The following is a 6,277-nucleotide window of genomic DNA, read 5'->3' as shown; positions in this document are numbered from 1 at the left end:
ACTCTTCTCTCTCACATTTCTCTCCCTTTCGTCTCTCTCTCTCTCTCTCTCTCTCTCTCTCTCTCTCTCTCTCTCTCTCTCTCTCTCGAATCTGCATCAATGTTGCAATCAGGGTACTGGGGATTGCTGCTCCGTCCTTGGCAACCATGGGAGGTGGGACCCATTTCACTCTTTCAGGACCATCCCCATCCGTTGATCTCCTTCACCTCAGCAAAGGCAAGAACTTTCTAGTTTTCTTTTGGGTTTGATTACTGTAAACCATGGCAGGTGGGACCCATTTCGCTGTTTCAGGACCATCCCCTTCCGTTGATCTCCTTCACCTGAGAAAAGGCAAGAACTTTCTAGTTTTCTTTTGGGTTTGATACTGTAAACCATGGCAGGTGGGACCCATTTCGCTGTTTCAGGACCATCCCCATCCGTTGATCTTCTTCACCTCAGTCAAAGGCAAAAACTTTCTGGTTTTCTTCTGGGTTTGATTACTGTAATAACTGTTCCACTAAATTTATTCGGAGCTTTACTGTAAATTAATATTTATCAACAATCATCCTCCGCAAGAATAGCACTCCCAATCAGCCAAACCAGAAAATTAAACAAAACTAAAACTCCCAAATCCCTTCTTCTATCATTCGGCCATAGCAGACCAACTAGCCATTTGACATCCTCAACCAAACCAACAGAGAATCGTACCAACAAAATCAACCATAAAATTTACCACAATCGGTTACTTCAATAACCCAATCAGAAATTACAATCAAGTTTCCTTCAACCCAGAATTTCAGCAAACTTCAACCAATCAATTTTAATATTTAAGATTTACCAAATTTCAGTTAAACCAACTAATGGGTATAACAAAAGCAACAAATAATTAATTTAATTTCAATCCATGTCAGAACCCAAAATCTCATAGGAAGAAAATTTGAGAGAGAGAGAGAGTGACAAGAAAGGGAGAGGCAGATTCGAGAGAGAGAGAGAGAGAGAGAGAGAGAGAGACGAAAGGGAGAGAATCGTGACAGAGAAGAGTTAATTTTCTTAAACGGCGTCAAACGGCTATTTTGGTTTAAATTTCTTTTGGCTTAAAACGTCACCGTTTTAAAGTATAGCATCTGGACTGTACTTTTCAAGTACAGCACCGAAGCCGGATCCAATCTTGAGCTTAAATGCTATATTAATGCAATGGATTATGTTTTTGTAGGAATTAAAGAATTGGATGAAAAAAAAAAACAAAAGAAATGAAGAATTGTTACTACCCAATTTCATACGTGACGAAGAAATAATAATACATGACATATGTACAAGTGGCCCCCAAGTTGAAAAGTTGAAGAAGAAGAAAAGTTGCTATTCAACTAAAAGAATAAAACAAAGGAATAAAAGCAACGTGAAATACAATGATACCAGAATTTCAGGAAACTTCAACCAATCAATTTCAATATTTAAGATTTACCAAATTTCAGTTAAACCAACTAATGGGTATAACAAAAGCAACACATAATTAATTTAATTTCAATCCATGTCAGAACCCAAAATCTCATAGGAAGAAAATTTGAGAGAGAGAGAGAGAGAGAGAGAGACGAAAGGGAGAGAAACGTGAGAGAGAAGAGTTAATTTTCTTAAACGGCGTCAAACGGCTATTTTGGTTTAAATTTCTTTTGGCTTAAAACGTCACCGTTTTAAAGTATAGCATCTGAGCTGTACTTTTCAAGTACAGCACCGAAGCCGGATCCAATCTTGAGCTTAAATGCTATATTAATGCAATGGATTATGTTTTTGTAGGAATTAAAGAATTGGATGAAAAAAAAAAACAAAAGAAATGAAGAATTGTTACTACCCAATTTCATACGTGACGAAGAAATAATAATACATGACATATGTACAAGTGGCCCCCAAGTTGAAAAGTTGAAGAAGAAGAAAAGTTGCTATTCAACTAAAAGAATAAAACAAAGGAATAAAAGCAACGTGAAATACAATGATACCAGAATTTCAACAAACTTCAACCAATCAATTTCAATATTTAAGATTTACCAAATTTCAGTTAAACCAACTAATGGGTATAACAAAAGCAACAAATAATTAATTGAATTTCAATCCATGTCAGAACCCAAAATCTCATAGGAAGAAAATTTGAGAGAGAGAGAGAGTGACAAGAAAGGGAGAGGCAGATTCGAGAGCGAGAGAGAGAGAGAGAGAGAGAGAGAGAGAGAGAGAGAGAGAGAGAGACGAAAGGGAGAGAATCGTGAGAGAGAAGAGTTAATTTTCTTAAACGGCGTCAAACGGCTATTTTGGTTTAAATTTCTTCTGGCTTAAAACGTCACCGTTTTAAAGTATAGCATCTGGACTGTACTTTTCAAGTACAGCACCGAAGCCGGATCCAATCTTGAGCTTAAATGCTATATTAATGCAATGGATTATGTTTTTGTAGGAATTAAAGAATTGGATGAAAAAAAAAAAACAAAAGAAATGAAGAATTGTTACTACCCAATTTCATACGTGACGAAGAAATAATAATACATGACATATGTACAAGTGGCCCCCAAGTTGAAAAGTTGAAGAAGAAGAAAAGTTGCTATTCAACTAAAAGAATAAAACAAAGGAATAAAAGCAACGTGAAATACAATGATACCAGAATTTCAGGAAACTTCAACCAATCAATTTCAATATTTAAGATTTACCAAATTTCAGTTAAACCAACTAATGGGTATAACAAAAGCAACAAATAATTAATTTAATTTCAATCCATGTCAGAACCCAAAATCTCATAGGAAGAAAATTTGAGAGAGAGAGAGAGAGAGAGAGAGAGAGAGAGACGAAAACGAGAGAGACGTGAGAGAGCAGAATTCGAGAGAGAGAGAGAGAGAGAGAGAGAGACGAAAGGGAGAGAAACGTGAGAGAGAAGAGTTAATTTTCTTAAACGGCGTCAAACGGCTATTTTGGTTTAAATTTCTTTTGGCTTAAAACGTCACCGTTTTAAAGTATAGCATCTGAGCTGTACTTTTCAAGTACAGCACCGAAGCCGGATCCAATCTTGAGCTTAAATGCTATATTAATGCAATGGATTATGTTTTTGTAGGAATTAAAGAATTGGATGAAAAAAAAAAAAACAAAAGAAATGAAGAATTGTTACTACCCAATTTCATACGTGACGAAGAAATAATAATACATGACATATGTACAAGTGGCCCCCAAGTTGAAAAGTTGAAGAAGAAGAAAAGTTGCTATTCAACTAAAAGAATAAAACAAAGGAATAAAAGCAACGTGAAATACAATGATACCAGAATTTCAACAAACTTCAACCAATCAATTTCAATATTTAAGATTTACCAAATTTCAGTTAAACCAACTAATGGGTATAACAAAAGCAACAAATAATTAATTTAATTTCAATCCATGTCAGAACCCAAAATCTCATAGGAATAAAATTTGAGAGAGAGAGAGAGAGAGAGAGAGAGACGAAAAGGAGAGAGACGTGAGAGAGCAGAATTCGAGAGAGAGAGAGAGAGAGAGAGAGAGAGAGAGAGAGAGAGAGAGAGAGAGAGAGAGAGAGAGAGAGAGAGAGAGACGAAAGGGAGAGAAACGTGAGAGAGAAGAGTTAATTTTCTTAAACGCTATTTTGGTTTAAATTTCTTCTGGCTTAAAACGTCACCGTTTTAAAGTATAGCATCTGGGCTGTACTTTTCAAGTACAGCACCGAAGCCGGATCCAATCTTGAGCTTAAATGCTATATTAATGCAATGGATTATGTTTTTGTAGGAATTAAAGAATTGGATGAAAAAAAAAAAACAAAAGAAATGAAGAATTGTTACTACCCAATTTCATACGTGACCAAGAAATAATAATACATGACATATGTACAAGTGGCCCCCAAGTTGAAAAGTTGAAGAAGAAGAAAAGTTGCTATTCAACTAAAAGAATAAAACAAAGGAATAAAAGCAACGTGAAATACAATGATACCAGAATTTCAGGAAACTTCAACCAATCAATTTCAATATTTAAGATTTACCAAATTTCAGTTAAACCAACTAATGGGTATAACAAAAGCAACAAATAATTAATTTAATTTCAATCCATGTCAGAACCCAAAATCTCATAGGAAGAAAATTTGAGAGAGAGAGAGAGAGAGAGAGAGACGAAAAGGAGAAAGACGTGAGAGAGCAGAATTCGAGAGAGAGAGAGAGAGAGAGAGAGAGACGAAAGGGAGAGAAACGTGAGAGAGAAGAGTTAATTTTCTTAAACGGCGTCAAACGGCTATTTTGGTTTAAATTTCTTCTGGCTTAAAACGTCACCGTTTTAAAGTATAGCATCTGGGCTGTACTTTCAAGTACAGCACCGAAGCCGGATCCAATCTTGAGCTTAAATGCTATATTAATGCAATGGATTATGTTTTTGTAGGAATTAAAGAATTGGAAGAAAAAAAAAAAAGAAAAAGAAATGAAGAATTGTTAATACCCAATTTCATACGTGACCAAGAAATAATAATACATGACATGTGTACAAGTGGCCCCAAGTTGAAAAGTTGAAGAAGAAGAAAAGTTGCTATTCAACTAAACGAATAAAACAAAAGAATAAAAGCAACGTGGGATACAATGATACATGAATTGAAGCAAAAAAAAAAAAAAAAAAGCCAAAAAGGTGGGGGCCATCTGCTTGTTTGTTTGTGAAAGACAAATGAAACTCAAAGAAGTTGAATAGAAAGGGACTACCGGTCGTTTCTCGTCATTGGTTATTTTTCTGTACGAGCCAAACACAAAAGAATATTTTTCGATGGAAAATATTTTTCGTCGAAACAAATGAAATATTAGAATTTCATATTATGGTAAGAGTAGATCAAGGGGGCAGCAAAAATGATCATCCATAGATATCCAAAAGGTTATTATTTTCCTCACGATAGTCCATTTTTTTTTTATAATACTAGAGCAATGTTTAATGAAATACATGATTAGAAGTGCTATGTAATTGTAGTATTGACAATCAAAATACAGAAATATGTATATATGGGAATTTTCCTTTGAAGTTCTTGTCAAAGTTAAGGAATCATGAATGACTAAAAGTTGCATTTTGGTATCCAGGCATCAATATAATCATGATAACTATAGGGTATTGTGTGACCCTTGAAGAGTTTTAGGAGTATGCGAATGGAATCCCACTCTTCTTGGTTGATCATTTTGAATATAGAGGGAGTGATAGATGACTCGGCTTTGATCATTCCTGTCGGTGAGATATATATATAATAATCAAATGTAAAACTAGTGGTAGGTAGGATCCGATCCAGTTGGGTCAAATTTTCACCCTTTTTCAATTACCAACCCAAATAAAATATATATATATATTACCAACCCAACCGGGGCCTATAATGGCGTTTTGTTTCTAACCTTGAACTCGGATTCGAACTGAGCCAAAATTGTTGACAGTTGACTTGGTATTGGCCTGGTGCTAAAAAAATTGAACAAGTAGCAGCAAAGGTTCAAGTTCTCCAATCCCACAGCCCTAATCGCTAGATCTGGTGGATTTTTCAGATCTGACAGGTCAGTTCGGGTTTCCGACCCAACCTTTGCTAGTCATTACCCGAAAATTCGGGTCAGCTTAGGGTAGAGATGACATGGATGCATTGACGGAAGAGATAGAATGTTTAAGTCAAACGCATCCACAAGGACTCGATGAAAAAAAGTTTACAACATTTTGGTAACGAATGAAACGAAAAGATGAGTGCACCAACAAAATTATTTGTTAGATTCTAGTCGGAAGTCTATACAATAAAGAATGGGAGTAAATGGTGAGATAATTAGTGAAGTAAAGGGAGTAAAGGGCATCGCAACCGATGCTTTTCTCATGTCGCATTTAAGAGTGTTTGGCATTGTGATTTTGCAAACCAAAATGTCTAAAAGTATGATTTGATTTCTTAAACCAAATCGGGAAAAAAATATATTGTTTATGCATTTTTTGCGATTTGAAAACATAAAAAAATGTGTTTTCAAATCGCAGGAAAATGAGTGCATTTTTAAAAACACGCAATTTAAAAGTTGAACTGCAATTTTAACAAACGCTTAACTGCATATTTAAAAATTGCATTCTCAAATCACACATTTAAATCGCGCATTTTGAAATCACAAACCCAAATAGACCTTAAGGCCTCGTTTGGTTCGCGAAATGTCTATTTCATTAGAAAAATGATTAACTATTCCTAAGAATAAATGAATGTGGAATAGAATAACTATTCATATTCTTTTGTTTGGTTGTAACGGTAGAATAAAACATTGCATATGTATTCTTTTGTTTGGTACAATGC

This window comes from Alnus glutinosa, chromosome 6 (genome assembly GCF_958979055.1).
Source record: "Alnus glutinosa chromosome 6, dhAlnGlut1.1, whole genome shotgun sequence".
NCBI lineage: Eukaryota > Viridiplantae > Streptophyta > Magnoliopsida > Fagales > Betulaceae > Alnus > Alnus glutinosa.
This window is presented reverse-complemented; position numbering follows the sequence as displayed.